Raw genomic sequence first — 24,016 nt, forward strand, 5'->3', positions numbered from 1 at the left:
ACAGGATAAAAGAAAACACTATATGTATATACAGTAGGAGCCCAACTCATCTATCTTCCTTAGGCCATGGCTCAGGATGGCTAGCCATGGATATCCTATTGTTCTCAGCTGCAATACAATACATAGAACAATAGAGTAGGGGATTAGCAGAGGGTACTTGTGTAGTTTCACGGCGCCAGTATGGCACCGTGCGTCTGAGTCCCCATGCGGGCTCGGTGGCTCGCTACGCTCGCCACGCTATTTAAAATCAACTCCATGCCAACATGGATAGTGGAGGTATGAACTATCCATGTTGGCATGGAGTTAAGTTACTTTTTTTAACATAGTTTGTGGCGAGCGTAGAACCCCCCCAAACGGGTGATACAATGCTACCCGGCTGCCCCACCGGGCGCTACTGCTGCCGTGCGCATTATGCTGAGGGGGGGGGGGGGGGTGTGTGTGTAGCCCTGGGCGATACTATGCATAGGATGGGCACCCTGGAGTGACTGTGAACAGAACCTGAAATATCATGTACAGCACATATACACTTTGTACTAAAGATACACGTTATATAACAACATCTGTGCTGCGCAGGAGTTAAAGACATACTAAGAGCTCCTCTACCATGAGAAAAAGTAGGTTTGAAACAATTGTTGGACCAATCATGCAGATCCTGGGCAATGCTATCCTTCAGGTGGGCGCCCTGGGGTGGCTAAGGACAGAACATGAAATATCATATTCAGCGCATATGTACATTGTAATAAGGCTACGAGTTATAAGCATCATATGTGCTGCACCCCAAATGGACAGGGTGCCTATAGAGGATCATGTATCATGGGGGGGGGAAATGGTTGCCTCCTCAACAAAGGCATTCTTAAACAGCATAGGTATTCCCAAGCTCGCTGCAAGAAATTCAGCAATGGCTAGAACACCCAGGATACTATGGGACATGATACCAGATTCCATCACAAGAACAGGTGTTACCACTTGTCTAACACCAGTGACTTTTTTTCAGTATTTTTTCAGTATCTTTCTAGTACTATTTTCAGTTCTTGTTCCCTGCATTTTTTCTAAATATGGCTTCGTATTTGCTTCTATGCCCACATGATGATTTTTCTCTTACAATCCTTTTCCCTACAGCTTATCTAACAATTTTTTTTCCCATGGGTCCTACTGGTTTCTGCAAGTTTTGAGTTTATGGTGCTGCTGGATATCTTCATATTTTTGAAGGGAAGTAAGCATGATGTGCAATTCATCTTATGCACTAAGTTACTTTGGCTGACCACTACCTTTACAGTCCTCAAAGTTTCCTGTTTGTTTGTCCTTCTTCAAAAGAGCTTGAACAGCACATTTTAAAACTCCAGTCTGCTTTTAAATCTTTGCCTTGGAGAGACCTTGCTGATGCAGTATAACTACCTTGTGTCTTGTTACTTGCTAAGTCTTGCCATACTGAATGACCTGTGACATGACACTGTCTTCCAAAAGCCCACCTCTGTAGCAGAGTTTGGCTGCTCCTCCAGCAGGGGACAGAAAGCAAGTTGAGCAGCATCTGAGGCAAAGAGGTCCTGATACCCATTGTTTGAAGTTTGGAGTGAACAGCCAAGCCACAGCCTCAGTGATTCAGAGGCTCAATGGCTGACAAAAGTTGTGCGGGTCTGAGCAGTGTCAGGTAGCCTGGATTGAGTGGCCAGTGATGGAGTAATCACCCCCCCCCCCCATTTGGGGCGGCACTGAAGGTGGCTCTCAACCTGCCAGGGTAGAGCAGACAATGTGCCTGTAGCAGGTCGGATCTGGGCTTCCTCAGCCTTGAGTTACAACTGGTGAGTGGGCGGACCAGGAGGAGGCTCTAATCCATTTACAGATCTGGTAACTGAAGGGTAGCTCCTGGCTGATTACACATTAAGATTCACAGTAACCCCTCAATTCCTGTGCCTGGGTTTAAGGGGGGAATTCAGTTAGGTGCTGAAATTCACGCCACACTGACGGGGTGAATCAGGCTACCATTGTCATTGTAAGAAATTCAATTCCCCCCTAAGTCTTGGATCTGTGTGCAACAAAAGCACTATGCATATCCGTGAAGTAAGATAAGTGAAATACCGAAACACCCAGATAAAAAAAATTCACTCTAGGTTTGATCCAAGTAGAAATGCATTAAGGTCCAAGCATGTGGTGGAATCAGGGCCCTTATTTCGCTTGCAAAGTACATTTTGATTTACATAGGTGGTCTAGCCTGAGTAAATGTTGGTGCATTCCTACTTTTCGCTTTCCGAAAACAACCTACATCTTTAGATCCACTACTTTCTGTAAGTAAAACTTTCGAACATTTTCCTGTGACTGCTGGATTTAGCCTTTGGTTATGACTAAAATGAATCATGAAAGTGAGTGACCACAGTGCTCTTCCTAGTCCTCTGTCATATCCCCTACTCATTGCATGTCTTGCCATAGACTACTCTATATTTGCTTAAATAGCATAATCATTATTAAAGTGGAATTTTTGGTGCTTATTGTGAATTGCACATAACCAGAAATAAAAAACATTGAAATGAAGATAATATACTATTCATAACTGTGTAAAACTCCGCACATCACGTTAACAAAATGTCCACGTCAGTCTGAGGTACACCAATAGTTGTGTTTGGTTGTTAAGCCTATGTTTTTGTGTGAGTGAAGTGGGACAGCCCCTCTAGCTCACATCTGTATTGCTAACGCAAAGTTTTCAGTAGGGGATTTCTATAAAACCATTTTGAAAGTGAAACTTTTTTTTGTCTGTGTTTTTTTATTTTTAAATCCTATTGTCTAGTTCATAAGAATAGCCAAATTTAGTAAGCATGAACAATTATTAGTTCTGCTTTGTACTGAAATACCGCAGCATGGCAAAGCATTAACCCTTTTCATTATCAGTGATGTAGCTAGGTGCCACGGTGCCCGGAGCACGGGCATGTTTCGCGCGTTAGTAGTCCTGTTGATACACATGATTACAATAGTGCTTTATACACATAATGCCCCTTGCATATAATGCCCACTGTAGTAGCACCACTTATACACATAATGCCCCTTGCATATAATGCCCACTGTAGTAGCACCACTTATACACATAATGCCCCTTGCATATAATGCCCACTGTAGTAGCACCACTTATACATAAAATGCACACAATTGTAGCACCGCTTATACACATAAAGCCCTCAATAGTAGCACCACTTATACACACAGTGCCCACTGTAGGTTCAACAATTATACACATAGCGCTCACAGTAGCAGTGCCACTTACATGTTAAACTAGAGACCTTGATGCCATGTGCCACAAACTACATTGGTAACCCTCCCATATTTAAAATAGGGACAGCATGTGTAATGTGTTTATTCCCACACCTTATATTTGTTATGCTCATCACCTTCCCTCACTCCTTATATTCTTATGCCTGTCATCCCCCTTGCACATATTTCCTAACAAGTATCACCTCACCTCCTTAAATGTTTATGCTTGTTAGTCCTCTGATCCACCCCCACCACCACATAACATGCACCTTTTACTTTCCTATTCCTCTGATGTGAGGGCAGATGGCATCGTTTCAGTGCTCACAGAATGCTGGAGTCTGGACACTTACTTTGCAGGAGTAGGGACAGCTGGAGGCTGAGTGACATGAAGGACCTCCCTCCTCTGCTCTAATAGGCGTTGTGGAGCCCCGTCATTATAGTTGAGTTGCTGCCGGTGCTGCAGGAAGATGAAGAGAGATAGGAGGAGCCCCAGCAGCACAAGAAGGAGGGTGGATAAGAGTGATGCTGAAGATAAGCCGGTGCTGCTGCCTGACAGAGTGGCTGCGGCAGCCGGCAACAACAGGACAGGAGCAGAGGATGCAGGGTGCCTCTCCTGCCCGGCACCTGCTGAGCTGAGCGCCAGGACCCCGCACAACAAATTACAAGTTAGCTCTGGCTGTCCACTGCTATTTTGAATTCAAGTCTCCCGCTGGACTGCGGCGCTAACCAATAGGCGCTTGCAGTCCAGCAGTCACCAATGCTTCTGATTGGCTGCTGGACAGCAAGCGCTTATTGGCGAGCGCCGCGGTCCAGCAGGAGAGAGACTTGAATTAAAAATAGTGGCAGACAGCCGCACACAATGGGGAGCAGGCGAGGCAGGCGGGCTGGCGGTGCACAGCTCCGGCGCCCTGTGATCAATCGGCGCCCTGAGCTTGTGCTCCAACGGCTCTGCCCTCACTACGCCCCTGTTCATTATGTCCATTAGTTGATCATGATACTGCAGATGTTTAGTGGATACTATTGCAAGTTTAAACTAAGACTCATGTGAGTAGGCCTGACGACAAGGGGGCAAAGGGGCGCCAAATGTCAGAGTGACAACAAGACACAGGGTGAAATTTACTAAGATGTGAAATAAACTTCACAGGTCATGATGCTATGGGCAACCACTCAGAATCTACTTCTTATTTATTTACCACCCTCTAAAAGATAGTAGACACAATGTGATTGGTTGCCCATAGCAACATGACCTGTGAAGTGTATTTCACATCTTAGTAAATTTCACTCCGAGTCTCCAAGAAGATCCTCATGGCACCAGCCACAGCAGGCATCAGGGTCCGGCTATGGCAATGCGATACTGGGTAATTTCTCACATAAGGCTTTGCTGAAGGGTCAGAGTAACATGTGCTGAGCTTTGATGGGAGGATACTGTCACATGCTCCTCTGACCAGCAGCAGCCTCTTGGGAGTGACAAACTGAGGCTATGACTGAATGCTCTGCTGGCTGCTGCCTGGGGGGGATTTAGAATGACGTAGGTTTCTACAGTTTGTGTTTGTGAAATGCTGCATTGTGGCATAATGGGGGAAATTTACTAAGATGGGAATTCTATTTCAGATGTGATGTTGCTATGGGCAACCAATCAGATACTATCTATTATCTTCTAGAAGGTGCTAAATAAATAAGTAGATTCGGATTGGTTACCCATAGTAACATACCATGTGAAATGGAACTCACATCTTAGTAAATTTGGTACTTGTTTCCTAGCACGGCGCCCATCGCATCGCGGCAGTACGCGTCCTCTGACCTTTTCACACCCCCACTATCCACGTCGTTGACTTTAGATAGTGTGGCGAGCGCAGCGATCCACCGAGCCCGAAGCGTGGAGAGGGGACACGGAATACATGTAAAGTAATACGCGCCCGCTCGCCACGCTTCGGGCTCAGTGGCTCGCTGCGCTCGCCACACTGTATAAAATCAACTCCACGCCGACATGGATAGTGGGGGAATGAAAAGGTCGGAGGACACGTACCGCCACCGCTCGCCATGCTTCGGGTTGGCGTTGATAGTGAGGGTGGCGTGGGGGTGCATTTAACATTGTAAGCACCCATTAGGGTGCTTATACAATTAAAAATCGTATAGGGTGCTTAAATCGCATCGCATGCGGCTATATGGCATGCGATGCGATACAATGCATAAGATGCCATACGACTTAAAATCGTGGGCGCCGTGCTAGGAAACAAGTACCGTAAATTTCCCCCAATGTGTTTGGACTATAGTTCAATTTCAGCAGAAGGGGTGTGGATTAGGGGGAGGATGGGCCCCAGAGGTAAAAGTGTACCAGGCCCCAAGATTTCTGTTGCCAGCCCTGCATGTGAGATACATTTTGACCTACTGTATAAGCACTTATTTTCGCGCGGCTTTAATTTTCGCGATTTTCGCGAGCCTTCCGTAATCGCGAAAATTAAAGCCGCGCGAAATATTTCCCTCCCTAAAGGGCGCATTTATCATTCTTTAGCGATCCCGGCGTGATGACAACCCTTGCAACGCCGGGAGGCCCGGAGCACGTTACCAGTACGGCTGAGCGACAGTGGCAGGCAGCAGCTGGGGAAGTAATGCGCCCCCTCATAGGGTTCCGGAGACGGGGAACAACAGCATGCACATACACACATTTGTCTTTCCGCTCTTACCGGCCGGGTGCACCGCGGCAGCCGCACAGGGCTTTCGGGTTAACATGGCGGCTGGGCAGGGAGAGGCCAACGGGGAGCAGTGACCTGATCTCCGGATTCGGGCTGCTGATCCCCCACCGTCTCCGCTACCTCTACTCCCCGGCGTCTCCGTCCAGAGAGGCAGCGCCCCGGCATCCCCGAGACCGTCACTTCCTCACACAGCAACACACTCGGCCCCGCCGCCTCTCCCAGTCAGGCAGCAGCAGGGCTCCCAAGGGGTCGGTGTCGGGGGGAGCAGCCTGGGACACAGGCCCCATTTATCATTCTGGGGGCGCAGGGACAGGGCTCCGATAGGAGCCCGTCCCTGCGAAGCCCTAACCCGGAAGCCGGGGAGTCAGCGCATGCGCGGTTATGCGCTGACCCCTCTGACCGCACTGCCCCGCTCGGCAGTGCTATGTGTAGCCATAGGCTACAATGGGCTATCGCCATATCAGAATGGCGATAGCCCAGGGGTGCGATGCCGGGCTGCCCGATGCTGATACATCGGGCAGCTTCGCATCCCCCATAGAAACCTATGGGGGATGCGACCGGTAATTATTCGCGAAATTTTCCACTCGCGAAAATGCAGATTCCTTCATTATCGCGAAAATTACTACCCGCGAAATTAAGTGCTTATACAGTACTCAACTGATTTACATGTTCTCAGTAAAATTTAAATGTTAACTAAGAAATGTTAAGTTTGCATGTCACTACAACAAAAAAGTGTATAGTGCATAAATGCGCAGTGTGATGATAACCTATGCTTTTCTATCAAGCACAGCTGTCCATTCCAAACTAATATAGTCCATCTCCATGAATTGGTCTACATTTGACATTGTACAGCTGAAGCTGGCATCTTGTAGTTCCAGCCTAAGAATACCACTGTGTGGGGTCCTGAGGACCGAGTTTGAGAACACATCATGCAATGACAATGACAATCGAGAGAGTGTGTATAGTGGTACAATCTTTTTCTTGCAATTGTTTGGACGGGAGTAGATCAGACGTCGCAAGTAAAATTGTATAGGTGTGTACGCGCATATCGGCTTGTGTTTGTGGACGGTAGGTCGCATGTATGGTCGATCGAACGCTCGCAAGAAAACAGGGATTGTATAGATGTGCTTTAGCCTGGGCGCAAACTAAGACATTTTTATAGCTATATCTTGAAACAAATGTAACAAAATAATAGGTTTTCAGATTTTCTTCACAGCTCTTTTTTTTTGCAATTCACATGGCTTTATCCATATATTTTAACTGTGAAAATGAGTTTTATATATATATATATATATATATATTATATATATAAAATATAAGGGAAGTACGTAAACTATCCTTAAAGCCATTTTGGTAAATATTTCCCCATATAATAATTTCCGCTTTGTCTGAAAGATGTGAATAGGAAAAAAGTACTGAGACATTGTCCAAATAGTTGCAGGAATATGCTCCTTGATAAGTGTAAGTCATTGAAAAGATTATGTACACCGAGTAGGGCAAGGTGACTCTAGTTTAAGAGTAGCATTTGGAAGTAAATGTAATGAAAATAAGAGTGAAATTTGGAAAATTATTAAAAATGACATTTCATATCTATAATAAAATACTAAAAGTCCAAACGATCTTACAAATAAAATCACTCTCACTGAATGTGAGCATAACAAGTTATGTTTTTTAGTGGTATTTTACTTCCAGCCATTTAGTGAAGTGACTGGGGCTATCGAGTTACAATGCTGCTCACAGTGGGACAAATTTAAGGTGCTCATACACAGTACAATTATTGTATGCAATTTGGATTATATTGCATCGCATACATTTTGCAATGCAATAAGATGCAATCTAGTACAAAAAGTATGTGCAGGACATACTTTTTGAGCTGTGCAATGAGATGTGTGCAGGAGCGTGCATCTCATTGCAGCCAGCTATTGTACCGTGTATGGGCACCTTTACTTTATCACTTCACCAGGCTTAATACATCTGCCTTAGTGTCTTCTCTTCCTACTTGGTTTGCAAAAGCAAACTCCTTCAATGGACAAAACCATGTTCACTGGAGGTGGGGCTGATGTAACATGTGCATAGAGAGTTACGTTTTGGTGGGGTGTGTTCAAACTGAAATATAATTTGCAGTAAAAGAATAAAGCTGACAGTATTTACTCTGCACAGAATCAAAATAATTTCCTAAAATTGAACTCGCTCTGCACATTTTACATCAGCCCCACCTGCAGTGCACATGGTTTTGTCCATTAAAGAAGAAGCTTGCTTTTGCAAACCAACCAGAATCACCCCCACCCCACACTCTGGCTGATACTTAGATTTTGTTATTCCAACCCGTCGTCCAGTGTGAACCCAGCTTTAGAACAATAAAAATATATCGAATTGCAATTTAAATCATATCCTGACTGAAACGTGTATTTGCCTCACATCATCATATGATAAATAAACAATTTGGGCAAACTGCTTAGTAAAATGTTGTTCCGATTTTGTACCAGAAAAATAGTTATTTATTATTATTATTATTATTATTATTATTATTATTATTATGTGATTTTAACTCTTTATGACCCCTTGTCAATTTAAATGGACATTATTAATAAATGTATTGTGTACACTGTATTGTGATGACAGTTGCCATCCAAATCCCAATTTCAGAAAATGCTGTGGAACTTTTCCGGCAGATGCTAGAGTTTCAAAATATTGAATTAGAACAAAACGCAATGTTTTGGTGTACAGGATGCAATGCTTTATGCACTAACAATGAAAATGACTTAGGGCATCATTTGTCATCACTGGGATACAGCGGAAACATGCAATGGGTCACAAAGGATTGAAGAAAACTAAAAGGCTGTGCCAGGCTTGTGCATTCTAAGTGAAATGTCTTTGCCTTTCTGAGAGGCATCAGTGGGGTCATAGTGGAGCTTCATTTATCACAATGCCTTATATCCACAATTAGTCTAACCCTGAATGACTAGGCTAAAACCTTTTACCATAGTTCTTCATGGCTAAATGCAACATTACCCGCTTATAAAGACACAATGGCTCCTAGATATTTATTTATTAACAGTTTCTTATATAGCGCACAGATATTCTGCAGCACTTTACAGAGAATATTTGAACATTCACATCAGTTCCTACCCCAGTGGAGCTTACAATCTATATTCCCTGTATGTTTACGGGAAAGGGGAATTGGGGAGACACCGATGCACAAGCCTTAAACACGAATATGAGTGCTGATATAAGTAACAAAATAGAAAATCCACAATCAATACCTGAGGGCACTGCTTTTGAAAATAAGTTTTTAAAACTTAACTTTTAATATTATCAAAATTTATTTAAGAATAAAATGGACACACATTGACACTAACAATACATCAAGAAACACATTGAGAATACACAACCCTACTGGAATGTTTGTACCTAGGTTGCCTTTCAGAAAAAAGTATGGTGTGCATAAGAATTCAATATGCACACTCAATTTTTCTGACAGGGAAAAGTGGCACAAATTGGATGGATATCTCAAGATAGCTTTAAGCAACACACTGCGAGATAATTTTAATATTTATATTTAAGGAGCAGCTGGCATTTGCTATTGCTGCCTTCTCCCTTTTGTCTATTTACTGCAAGTCACATTGTTTTACCGGGATGCAGTTACAATCCCGGCGGTCGGAATCCTGGTGTTCAAAATCCCGACGCCGAAATCCCGACACATTCTCCTTCTATGAGTGTCCAGGAAACTCATAGAGGGAGAATAAATTAGTGTGCCGAGCGTAGCAAGGCACCGGGCCCACTGCGTGGTGAGCGCAGCGAGCCCGCAAGGGGGGGCTATCCACGTCTCCCCCTTGTTGGGATTTCGGCGGTTGGGATTTTGACCGCCGGGATTCCGACTGCTGGGATTTAGGGCCTTATTCTAGTTCACTCTTTCTGACAAAATCCTTCTTAGATGGACAAAACCATGTGCACTGCAGGTGGGGCAGATGTAACTTGTGCAGAGAGAATTAGATTTGGGTGGGATTTTACTTCAAAGTGAGATCTACGTATATTCCAGTGTAAAAATAAAGCAGCCAGTATTTACCCTGCACAGAAACAAAATAACTCACCCAAATCAAAAAAGTTTATTATATACAATCAGTAAACCAAAAAACACTTATACTAATGCATGTGGTGATGAAAAATGTACTTTAATAAATAAATTAAATTGTGTAATAAATTAATTCTATGGGGTCTATTTAATTAGGTGTTATGCAGTTTGCAGAAATTCATGTGGTAGTCAATGTGTTTACATACTAAAATACACTAATGTTATAGCAGTGTAGTGTTCTTTTGCTGACATTCAAACTCTGTAACAATGGCACATCACCAGCATTTCTTCTATTGAATTGACCCTTATTGTACCCTGTAGTATACACACTGATATACAAACACTTCGCTAAACATGGATTAAGGAATTAAAATTCCACCACAAGGTTAACCAGACTAACATAACAACTTGATAAATAAAACAAAATAAAAGGTCAGTGGTTTTGATATACAGTATATAATAAACATGACATTGGCAACCATTACAAACAACAACAAAAAAAAACAGCTGAGTAAATGCATAAGGATGGCAAACTTTCCGCTCTGCATAAATATGCAAAACAAAAGTGGTTTTAAAAAAATCTTGACTGTTATTTCCTGAATTGGCATGTCTAACGTGTGTATGATCTAGTACACAAACAGAGGTTGTTTTTAGTATATGAAATATCACGCTTATTGTTTTATTTAGCTTAATGAGATCATATAATATGAAGCTTCTTCCAAATGGTTGGAATTTCGAGTGACTAGGTGGCAAGTGGGCTGTCTTGTGAAAACCAACATTAATCAGTCTGACAGCTTGCTGAGCAGATATACTGAGTGTAAATTAAAAAAAATATATGTATTATTTGCCTCTTTTCTCTGTGGCGGCACTCCATAGATTTTTCTGTAGATATTTGCATTGTACATTAATATGACTTATGCACAGAATATATTGTTACAATATAATAAACTATAGTACCATTGAGAAATTGAACCATCTTATTTGGACACAGTATTTATAGACCTAAATCAATCTCAACCACCCCATTCTTACTATACTCCCCCCCCCCCCCCCCTTCCAAATCGTTTGACCGGCTGACATCTCTATCCAACACATTTGCCTTGGGGTCTGTCTGGTCTAAAGACCGACCAGCTATGGAGATGTGTTGCCCACTGTGAAATGTCTATGTTGGCCAGTGCTCTCTGTCTTGTTAAACACCCTGTAGAGAATGAGATGATTACTGTGACAAGAAAATAGGACAGAACATTCCCAACCTGTGTTTCTGTTTTCAGATCAACATAATGGTTGCTTCCAAGACTCTTTTGGAAATATACCAATTTTCCATGCCATCACAGAACAACAGTGTGTAATTTTAGCATCCTGCTAATTTTAAAGGGGACATACTTTTCAAATATAAATAAAGATAATGGATACAGAGTTAAGTGTAATTTATTTGTACTTGATTATAGGGGGTTATTCAGACCCGGTCACTAAGATGCCATTTTGAAGCCTGCCCAATTATCAATCAGTTCTGCTCACGTACCGATCATAGCAGCGTCTTTTTTAATTGCTAGCCGTTCACAAGTTGATAAACCGGAAGCTGGCGTTAAGGGGTGGTAACCGGCTCTTTTCTGGGAGCGTCATGGAAAACACAGGCATTCCCAGGCGTTTACAGGGAGGGTGTGACACCAATTCCGGCCCCGAACAGCCTGTTTCTATTGCAGCAGCTTAGTAGGTCATGCGTTACACACAGATTGCACACACTGGGAACAGTATTCGATGTTGAGTCGAATGGATTTGCAGCTATTCACCAATCTAATATTTTTGCAGCCTTGCACAGGGCAGGGTTTCATGCTGGCAGGGTGGTGGCTATCTGATCGCAGGGCTGTGCAATTTAGCAGAGAAGCAATCAGGTCTGAATAAACCCCATAGTTAGAGCTGAGTATCAGTACCATCCAGAATGGACCGCGCTCTTCTCTATAATATGGAAAGCATGTGTTCAGCTACTATGGGTGACTGATGTGCACCTGTATTACATTCCGCTTTTACCATATGGATACTGAAGGGCACAATCTCAGTTCCTAACATAGTGAGTATAAAAGATAGAAAAGCAATAGCGTCACGCTAAATGGCAGCTGGTATCCATGAACACATATGGTGGTGACCCTGGTAAGTGTAAATGGTATACCCAGCACTGTATTCCTTCCACCAGCACTCAGTTAAGGGAAGGGTAGCTAAATACTGTACATCCCCTTTAGGAGGTGAGCGTCCCCTCTTCTCCGCCTCTTTCTATAAGTGGGAGTATAGGTGGGTAGACGTATTTTTCAAAACAAAGTGGTCCCCTGTTCGAGGTCCTTCACCAGATAGTTTAGAGATGGGAACAAGCTGTACTTCCGTTAATAGGGAGAGATGTCTCCTCTTCTCCGTCACTCAGGAGTCTGACTGTATAAATCAGGTTTTGGACATTTAGAAAGCACTTCTGTTGCTCCAAATCATCTCAAAGTGGTGACCTGTGAAGACAATAAGCATGATCTAGTGTAACTCCATTTAATGATAAAATCATGCATAAAAACATGGTAGTAATGGTTCTGTCATGTGAATAAACCATGTTGCATAATTCGTATTTTGGGAAAATGGAGTCAGGTCTATATTATTTTTCCTATTTATTATTAACAACAAATAAATATAAAAGGCCAGATTCCAAATGTATGGAGGGTTACCGGATGAGATGTAGAACTAAGGGTTCTTAAAAGCACGTGTTATAGGATGGCGGTCCCGATTACCGGCATCGAATATCAGCTAGATGGTACCGGCAATGGTCCCTTCTAAATGGGTCTGGATGAGGTACTCTGACACATTTCAACCCTCACTTGGGTCTTTCTCAAGGAGATTTTAGGTCTGTGTATGTTAAATACATGGATGGTATCTTTATTTATCTTTATTTAAAGGGCTTCTATCCAGTCATGAGGTCCGTTTTTGGCACCAGGAAATGGTGGCATTTAGTGATGCCCCACTTCCTGTAAAGGTCCGGCGGGCATATGCCCCACTTCCGGGTTCTAAAGTGCAATGTTTAGTGCAGCAATATTCAGAGTCCAGGTCCAGCAAACGTCTTCCCAACTTCCTGGACAATAGTCAGTGTGCTGTCATATCCCGCGGCATGAGCCCTTTCAGCCGCACAGTCCCATGTCACTTCAGGAATTCCGTCATGCGACTACCTATATCGGATAGGATGCTGCCTCACTTCCTGTAACCGGGACTGCCCCACTTCCGGTCCTATGGGCAGTGTTGTCGGATCTTGGTTTATATAATCTTGTCTTGTTTCCGGTTTCTGAACTGTGTGGGAAACTTTGGAATAGTAGCTACAAGGTTCCATGTATAATAAAAGCGTTGGAGTTCAGTACAATCTAAACTGATCTTCCAAAATAAACAAATACAGTTGTGGATACAATAATTGAGCTTCCCACATAGTTTTCATTCATAAAAAGAAAAAAAGAAATATAATCCGCAAAAATTAAAAATAGACAATAAATATATAGTATAAAAGTGACTTTTTAAAATAAATCAGAGCATAGAAGGTAGAGAATTATAACATAACCACTGATACAGTATAAAATGGAACTAATATATAAAAAAAAATTACTTCAAAGTCACTGTTAAGACCCCCAGGTTGTAAAGTATTAAAATAATATATAGATTGAGATGATCTGGAGCAACGTAAGCACTTTCTAAACATCCAAAACCTTATTTATACAGTCAGACTCCAGAGAGAAGAGGAGACCCCTCTCCCTATTAAGGGAAGTACAGCTCTTTCCCCTCTGTAAACTATCTGGTCAGTTCCTAACATGTTTTGCTTTCCTTTTGGTAACACATAATATTGAGGGAACTCTGTTTCCACAAGACTGGTTCTTTTTAATTGACTGTATAGGTCACTCCTAACATTGGGGCTTATTCTGGTTTGTTCGGATTGCTCCGAATGCGTACGAACGGCCAATGGTTGGTGTTTGCGCATGTGCAGAGGCGTATCTGTGCATGTGTGAACACCGTGCACGTCCGAATACGGCGTGAATTCTGTACAATCCGAACAAGGGGTGGAGAGGGGCGTGAAGGGCTGTTTGGGCTCATTACCATATGCGTACTCCCCGCGTTTCATGGGCGTACGTATGGTAATGCGGCCATGACGCACGTGTGGGGGGTGGACATATGACATAGTCGGATGCCAGCTGCCCGCCCATATCCCTGCTTTTGCAGTGAGAAATGCCCGAGTGGTCTGGAGCACTCGGTGCTGCCTGACCATTCGGTCCAGCATTCGATGGTCAGAGACCATCGAATCATGGGGGAGGTTCCCACACATGGAGGAGGTGTTCAGCGTCTTACTGCATTCGGACGGTGCGAGCGTTCCGTACAGAAGGAGGGGCTAAGAACACTCGGTTCCAGTCCGCAAATACGCATCCGTCTGAACCAACCAGAATAAGGCTATTAGGACTATTTTGGTTCTGAACTATCATGATTTTTATAATTTTTCTGTGTAAATATTGAGTATTGCTAAAATGTTTATTTAGTAATCTACATAACTGTGTGATTGTTACATGATTTTTTTTTATTAATAGTTTAATTTGTTTGTGTTGTTTTGCAGTTTTTCAGGGATATTTGAGTTTATTATACATATGATTTTAAATCAACCATAAATACCATTTCAATCTAGCACCACTTATACTTCCTACACTTCCTTCGTACGGCATTTGTTTTATCATACACAACAAGTTTTAAAACAGGTTGCATTTTTTTTTTTATTGGATTTGGGGAAAGGATTGGGGAGGTTAAACTAAAGTGGAATGCCATATTCTTCTTTGTAACATTTACATATTTGGATGTGAAGCTCACGCATGGGTACTATTCCTGTGTGGCATAATGTGTATAAAGGGTGCTACTACTGTTTGGCATGATGTGTATAATACCACTACTCTGTGACATGTGTATGTGGGGTTCCACTACAGAGTGGTGGTTTTAAGTGTATATGGGATACTAATGCTGTGTGGTGTAATCTGTAAGTGTGGTGTAATGTGTACATAGGGTACTTCTACTGTGTGGAGTAATGTTTACATGGGGTATTACTTTTTGGTGTAAAATGTATAATGGGTACCACTACTTTGTGGCATAACATGTAAGGGGGTACTACTACTAGGTGTAACGTGTATATGGAGTACTAATACTTTATGGGTAGGGTGCAGCACCCTGTCAAAGAATCCTAGAGGGAACACTATGAGGCATAATGTACTGTACATGGGTTTCTACTGTGTGGTGTAACGTGTGTACATGGTGTACTATTACTGTTTGGTGTAATGTTTGCATGGGTTTATTACTACTGTGTAGCTCAATGTACATGGGGTTCTAATACTGTGTGGTGTAATATATGTATGAGGTACCACTGCTCTGGTGAAACGTGTACATGGGGTACTACTACTGTGTGATGTAACTTTTGTATATGGGGTTCTACTACTGTGTAGTGTAATGTACATGGGGTACTACTGCTGTGTGGTGTAATGTGTACATGAGGGTACTACTTCTGTTTATTTATATAATATTTCTATCATGCTTTTATTTATATAATATTTCTATCATGCTTTCATAGATTGTTTTATACGTGTTTATATGAGATTTTGTTTCAATGGGTTTTATAGATTTGTTTCTGTGTCTGTAAATTGTATTTTTATACTTCATGGAGCTCTCAAGTTTGGGTTGGTAACGTGTTATTTTTAACTATTTGCAGGCATCAGGATATATTGCACCTTTTCAATGGACTGATCTTCCCTACAGAAGGCACATAGGAAACCAGATTGTGGATTACATCAAGCAATGGAGAACAGATTGTAAAGAGATGTCTGCATAGGAGAATATCTTTAAAATAGCATTGGGTAGCATTTCAAGGTATGGCTAATTTATTCATAATTATTATTTCCCTGTTGTGCTGTATATAAAATGTGCATCAAAATAGCTGGTCATTTGATTGACCTGTGGTTGGTATGGTTATTTTATTTAATTCTGTGTGTTTAAATTAAAAGTGATGAATGAAAGTAAATAGTATACACTTTATTATTTATTGTGTGAAATAAAACAGTACAAAACTTCACAATTTATTTACATTTGAACATATGTTTTTTGTTTTTTATTTAATATTTATTTATTAACAGTTCCTTATATAGCGCATACATATTTCACAGAGAATATTTGATCATTCACATCAGTCCCTGCCCCAGTGGAGCTTACAATCTATATTACCTACCACATGTACAGGCACACACAGACATTCTAAGGTTAATTTTGTTGGAAGCCAATTAACCTACCAGTATATTTTTGGATTGTGGGAGGAAACCGGAGTAAACCCATACAAGTACGGGGAGAATATACAAACTCCGCACAGTTAGAGCCATGGTGGGAATCTAACCCATGATCTCAGTGCTGTGAGGCAGTAATGCTAACCATTACACCATCCGTGCTGCCCCTAATATATAATGTAAAAGCTTTGGGAAAAAGTGCTTATAGGTTGTAGTTGCTATCTCTATCTAAATTCACAGTTTTGCTATTGGGGCCATAGATGCAAAACAGTATGGTACAGTATGTCACATCATTTTTCAGTTCCCATAGAAACCTCTGATTTACCATCTTAATTCATAAATCTGATGCTAAATTCATATAGAATTTTTTAAAGAATTTCAGAGGATTTCCGGCAAACTCTGCTTTATACATATGCCCCAATATAGTATACAACCAAAATCATAACTAGCTAGCAGTACCCAAAAGCAGGCATGCTGCGTGTTTTACACCTACAATGCCAAACATCCTTTATGTCCAATGCCAATCTTCTATCATCACAGCAATTTATTGCAGCACGCCCTACGCCCTAGCTTCACAGTTTACGTACATAAATGATCTGTTTATGAGTGTTTGCAATTTGTTTTTTCAATTTGTTTATGTCCCGCAGGTATGGGGTTACAACGAGTTGTCAGGGCGGCCTGCTGTTGTAAAGGCTGCAGATCCAGGTTGCCAGATTGGCAAGTTTTATCTTAAAATAAGTAGCACAATTATTGTACTTATGAAACATACAGAGCAGATACAGTATATAATACTATAATCTGTACTAGCAGTTACTGTCCGGTCTGAGCCAGACAGTATATGCTGCACAGTGCCTGGTGGAGGGTGGGCTGATTTAATCCTTCTAACAAAATCAAAACGAGTAAATCTGCTTGTAATTTGGGCTTTTGTAATCATTTGTATTCTTTGAGCTATAATTTAAAACTGTATAGTTTCTTGTTTCCAGTCACCTTGGCTATTTGCAGATAACAGTACATTGTGATGAGAAATATCAACAGTATACAAAACCTGTACATGTGGGTTGTAGTATATTTTCACCATGTCAACATTGACATTGATTATTCAAATTGTCCACAATAGTAGGAAAAACTTAAACTGACAATGCATGCAAGGTTTTATTCAAAATCAATAATGAAAAGTAAAAAATTAGGGGTATCAATTTCAAGCCGTATAAATACAAAGTGCATACAGCGCAGACGGAGGTATATCATGTGTTACCATATACTGGTAAGGTCCATACAATATTTGCAGTTTTCTTACAGTACAGATAATGAGCATACCATATAAGGCTGGTGTGTGTGTGCTTTTAGGCGGCTATCTCCACATCCAGAGTGCTTAGCCGCCAAGCTTAGACTCACTGTTGCAGGTTAATAATCGGCAGAAAAGTCCCCTCCACGGACAATCGGGTACTTGGCAAGATGCATTTCGGACTAAGTCCTTTTGCACTGATGAAATGTCAACATTATTAGCATGTTAAAAACAACAGAAACAATCAGGCGCAATAATTAGAAAATTGCTCCACCCTTTAATCTATATATACATATAAAGGTATTTAAGAAATTTTCCTAAAAGTTTAATAATTAAATTGATAGTACGGCTGCTCCCAAATGCAATTCTGGAAATTGACTATAGTAGCAAGAGGGGAGAGAATATTTCACAGTAATTAATTGAATAAGATAAATCTGTATTCATGCATATATATATATATATATAAGGGTGAAAAAATAGAGAGCGCCACACACCTGAGAAATATTTGATTAATAAAAAATATATTTTACTAAATATAAAAATGCAGTACATATAAAAACAATGACAACAATATATTAAGCTCCTAATAAGATAGGGGAATAATCAAGACTTCTCATTAATGGGTCAGACTCAGCTCCAAATGAATGCCTGAATTAATAAAGAGACAGATCTTTATGGGGTGACATCACGTTGAATGAGTTCTTTCAAATAAGTGTCAGTTCATTTGTTGTAAAATGACAAGGAATGGCGTGCCACTAGATGTCAAAATGACAAAGAGATTTTCCAATAGTTAGTGTGATGAGGGACCCTCAAAGAATTTTTGCTCATACTACCTCTGTAGTTTTGCTGAATTGGTTCTCATAAGCCTGCGGTCGCCAGGAGGATGTTGGTTCTTCCGTGCGGCTCAAACTACAACCCGCGGGCCGCCGGTGGAGATTGAGCAGGGAGTGAGCCCGCACTGACCTGAGAGGTGTTTCCAGGTGCTCCGTTAAAAGGCTTCCAAATTAGCAGGTACGAGGTCCAGCTTCACTGGATCGTGGTGGTGAAGTTTCCGAGCGGCTGCTCGTAATGAATGACAGGCAGTCTGGGCAGAGAGCTGACAGGGTAGTCAGTGCCTTGCAGTTAATCCTTGACGCGTTTCTCCGCTGTGGAACAATAGCGGTTTCATCAGAAGGGGATGATTTGGGTGCATAAGACCTCCGGTATTTAACAGACCAAGTGTCCAATCAGACAGGGCTAATCGGGAGACCTGTTAGAACAGTCCAGGTGTGTTTTAACTCATTCAGAGTTGTGGGGAGTTGAAGGTGGAGCAATTAGGTAAACAACTTTTATGAAAGGAGCGTTTTTGTTTAGCTAAACAGATAGATAAACAATTGTATTTAAATATAGAAACAAACACAAATATACAATAATGAAAATATATACGAGAACTTTATTAAGTCAAATAGAGCAGGAATGGCATCGCTTGAATGAATAAAACATGATGGAGAGACAATTACTGTAGATCTAATTGTTAGAATTTATTCACCGGAGCTATGGCTCAGGTGGTAAGGTGTCAGGCTTTTACTGTGGATAACACGTAGCTGCGTGGGTTCGAATCCATCAGAAATTCTCTTTAATATTAATCTTTATTTTTATTTTTCTATTTTTAATATTTAATGGTGGATCGAATTAAATTGGTTAATCTCATACAATATTTTGTTTTTATTTTTATTTAGGTATAACCCAACAAATATTCCATTTAGTAGGAATTTTGTGAGGGATGGTTTATATGAAAATTTAGCTGTCTCCATTCGTATTCAAAATATGATATGAAGGATTTTTGATATATATGAAATAAAACCAATCAATTCAATTCAGAAGTTTAATATCTCTTGTGTAAATAAAAAGGGGGGGAAACAATATGGTCCAAACATTTACTAGTGGGTGTCATTAATAATAGTATTTATGTATAGACATGATCCATTATGTCTCCATCAGGTCAGGTTTAGTAGGAATCAAACAGATTAGCATACATATTCGATGGGGGGGTTGGTCCATAATGGGGATACATAGATTAGTTTGTCAATTATGTACACATATGAACACATATAAAGTGGATAATCACATAATCTTAAGTAGGAGCATCGTCAACATTTATACTCCAAAATTATAATGCTAGTTATATTGAAAGACTTTAATTAAAAAATGTTGTTGTTTTTTTTTTTTTTTTGTGTAAGAAAAATATATAACAACAAAAGAAATACATAAATAGAACTACAAAGAAAAATATAGTTCAATACCTAGCGGTAGAGCAGATGAAGGAACAGGGGGGGGGGGGGGGAATTTTCTTAGAATAACCATCTTAGAATAACCATCCATCAAACATTATTTAACTCGATTGATTCGTTAAGGCCTGCTGGATAGAGTGTATTTAATGCAAAAATCCAGTAGGCTTCTTTCCTACAAAGGTGGTTAAACCTATCGCCTCCCCTGAATGTAATCTTGATCTTCTCAATACCCTGAACTTTTAAATTCTCTAAATTACCATGATGTCTAGATTTAATATGCCGAGACAGACTGTGAGTTTGGACCCCTTTCAAAATATTTCTTCTATGTTCTAGAAATCTAATATTTAAAGTGCGGGTAGTACGTCCCACATATTGTGCTCCACATGTGCATGTAACCAAATAAATGATATAGGTCGAAGAACAATCTATGTGGTTGTTGATTGTATATAGGTTACCAGTAGAGGAGGAACAAAATTGGCTGCCAGTTTTTAAAAATTTGCAAGTGATGCATCTAGATCTCATACACTTAAAGCATCCTTGGTTTTTATTTTTATGTATAGGGTCATTTTTTTGAGGGTCTGGTAAAAAATGGCTGGGTGCCAAACAGTTTTTCAGAGAGGCATTCTTTTTGAAAACCAATCTGGGATGTTCATCCAAAGCATTCACCAAAAATGTATCACTTTTGAGAATTCTATCATTTTTGTTTATGATGTTTTTAAGTTGTCTGGAGTGGGTATTGAATTTGGAAACAAAAATTGGTGTGAGGTCTTCTGAATAAGCTGAATTAGACTTAGGGTTTTTGTTATTAGTTTTAGTTAAGATCGAAATTTGTAAACTTGCTAGCGCTTCTCTTTTAGCCTCCCATAAAAGTTGTGGGGGGTAACCAGATTCAATGAAAGCCAGTGTTAGTTCCTCTGCCTGTCTGATAAAATCCGACTCATTGGAACAATTCCGTCTGATTCTGAGATATTGGCTTTTAGGGATGTTATTGATCCATGGACGGTGGTGGCTACTCCTATAATTTAGAAAATTATTACAATCGACTTCCTTTTTGTATGTCAATGTCCGAATTGACTCCCCTTCGGCCGAGAGTGCAATATCCAAGAAGGTAATCTCTTTGTGACTAATAGTGCTAGTGAAGGTGAGTCCAAAGTGGTTAGTGTTGAGATAAGAAACAAATTGTTGTGCTAAAGCAAAATTATTAGCATGTTGCCAAAATGTCCACGGTGGACTAAAAATAGTTACTTAGCAGGGAAGAGGTCAGGTGATTCGCTGTGGCTTTTGGTGGTGCATATATAGCTAATCCTAACTTCAATCCCTCCCACTCTATGAAGAAAGCCAACATTTTAACAGTACAAATGTTGATATTGTAGAGGGTTAATATACGTATCGAGATCCTTTGGGATTGTGAGGCTGTCTGCCTCTGGACCATATAGATTCCAACAGCCAGGACATGTTAAATGTTTAGAATATTGTCAGAGTTAGGCACCGATAAAGGGTTGCTATTTGGGTGTGGGAGTGGTAAATTTAGGCTGCCGCGAGGTTAGGAGGAGAAAATTAACTGAACCTTAGCTCAGCATAGGTCACCGCTGGAAGTGTTGGTCACATGAACACTGGGTCCTGGAAGAAGACTGCAGCCACTAGGACCAGTAGTGGCTGGGCCACCAGGGAAGTTGGGTTGACATTCTGTTATGTAGCATCCATATAAACATGTTACATAAGCATGGTGCATGGTGACATGATGTGTGTCAAACTTACATACCACACCCACCACAACTAATAAGTGCACAATTACAGTGGGCTACATTTTAATGTTATATTTAATAAATTAGCACAGCATAATGTAGTTATTGTCTTTATTTCCCTTCTTGTCTTCAACTTGTTCTTTTTCATCTGCCCCTTCTCAACCCCACAACACATTTGTTGGCAAGCTGCTCAATCAGATTGTGATGTCATTCAGGTGCCAAAAGGGAGGGGTAATTCTGGTTAGGAAAAAAAACATTTTGTATCCCAATTGCACACTGAGTGAGAAATATCTCCATAATAATCAGATAATACAGAGATCTTGGTTGCATATATCTGCAGATATAGGGCTAAGCCCCAGGCCGTACATCAAGGCATCTCTTTGTCACTGGGGGTCCCCAATATTGGGTATGGGTGTGGGCCCCTAACATGCTGGCACAGGCTGACTACTCCAGGGCAGCACACAAATGAAAGTTAGTAAGGGTTAATAAGAAGCACATAAGTGCTATGTAAGGGAGTGAAGGTGTGATTAAAATAATACATACAATGTGATAGGGAAAAACATAAGTGTTAATAAAGTGTTAGGGTGTGCTAACCTGGAGCAGCCCAGCCATACCAACAAAGAGGGAATCACACTCTCAAACCCATCCCATAAACCACAGGTCTTCAACCTGTGGCCCTCCAGATGTTGTGGAACTACATTTCCCAGCATGCCCTGACAGTTTTGGCATGCTCTTATAGGAAAAATGTGGCAATGCATGTTGGAACATGTAGTTTCACAACATCTGGAGGGCCATAGGTTGAAGCATAAACAATAACATATATGTCTGGGTCTAATAGCCCAGTGTAAGGCCACATGATAATGGCTTACAACATCTGAGAGTCAGCTTACCTGGAGATACCCCTGGCTTCTCCAATGGCACTCAGGAGTCAGCAATCCCTCCTAATGCTGACCCATGTATGCCTCTCTCAACTACACAACACATTTGTTGGTAAGCTGCTCAATCAGAGGTGATGTCACTCAGGTGCCAAAAGGGAGGGGTAATTCTGGTGAGGAAAAAAAAAACATTTTGTATCCCAATTGCACACAGAGGACGGGATGTACTAAAGGGAAAATGCGGTAAAACAGGGGTTTTACCGCATTTTCCTATTTACCATTACCCGTCTGCCCCGTTTTCGCTTGGCAGGGTATCGCCACCCAGAGGGCTTCTATCGCCGTCCGTGCGCCCCCCCCCCCCCCCTCCGGTCCTCCTGATCTCCTCCTCCCCAGCAGGTGTCACAGCCAGGAGGACATCCAGCTGCAGGGGGGAGGAGGAGACGCAGGGGGACACTGGCAGCCGCCGGGATGTGACGGAGACCCCCGCAGACCACATCACAGGTATCGCGTGGTCTCCGTCACCGCAACCCGATGCTAGCCGCATTTGTTAGTACATATGCGGCAGCATCGCGGCGGCTGCCAGGCGAAGGGCGGCGATGTATATTAATACATCCCGCCCTGAGTGAGAACTATCTACATAATAATCAACCCCACCCCTTCTCAACCCCAATGCAAGACAGTATAGAACAGGACCGTACAATGTATATAAAACACAGCTTTTGCCGAACAGTGAACATTGAATAGGGTGAATCAGATTTTCAGTGAAAAAGATTCACCGCAAGGAGTGAAAACAGCCCGATTCGCCGAAAAAAAACCCCGGTGAATCAGGAGCATTGAATACTGGCCTTAATCTGTACTGTGTTTAGACAGTATTAGTTTTTGAAGACTGCAAACAATTTTCCCTGATTATACCAAATGCATAGGACAATAATTATAGCTAATGCTTTGTGTAGCATATTGTCACATTTTTTTGTACTAATTTTACAGTAGATTCTCAAAGATGTTTTAGCAAGTGGCGAAGTAGCCTTTTTTGTACATTTATATTTCATTAGCTAAACTTAGCAATCTTTGCAAGCATAGCATTAATTTATTACAGATACTGGAAAATGACAGCCCTGCAGCTCTGACGTGCTAATATGTGCCGCTATATTTAACATTTCTTCCGTTAGCTTTGCCTCCTTTTCTAACAACATTTGAATGTTCAATCAAAATAATTGTTTCATGGTTGCAAATTAGGTAATAAATATAATTATTTTATACAGTGAAAACATTAAGGAGTGTTATGGATAGTCACCAGAAGATTGTTAAACACTAACCAACTTGATTCCTGTGTTCTTTCTTATCTTATATTAAATACATATTATGGCAACAAGCTGCATTTGTTTTGCTCTGATGATCACAAGAATGCTGTCACCGATTCCTCTTGTGAAGTGAAAGCAAATCATTTGTGTGTGTGTATATATATCTATATACACACTGGGCTGTAGGTTGTTTTGTCCTGAAGAAGGGGTTCAACTCCCCGAAAGCT

At 41.2% G+C, this 24,016-nt stretch overlaps 1 long non-coding RNA gene across 1 annotated transcript in view; it reads left to right on the forward strand.

Annotated features, from left to right (window-relative positions):
• The window catches only part of LOC146074819 (uncharacterized), a 119,142-nt gene that overhangs the window by 38,111 nt on the left and 57,015 nt on the right, over positions 1 to 24,016 (forward strand). The window contains exon 2 of the long non-coding RNA XR_014473459.1: positions 15,749 to 15,906. This is a non-coding gene — a long non-coding RNA (uncharacterized LOC146074819). The remainder of the gene's footprint in view (positions 1 to 15,748; positions 15,907 to 24,016) is intronic.

The sequence above is a fragment of the Crinia signifera genome, chromosome 4 (assembly GCF_055691185.1).
Source record: "Crinia signifera chromosome 4, ASM5569118v1, whole genome shotgun sequence".
Classification (NCBI taxonomy): Eukaryota; Metazoa; Chordata; class Amphibia; order Anura; family Myobatrachidae; genus Crinia; species Crinia signifera.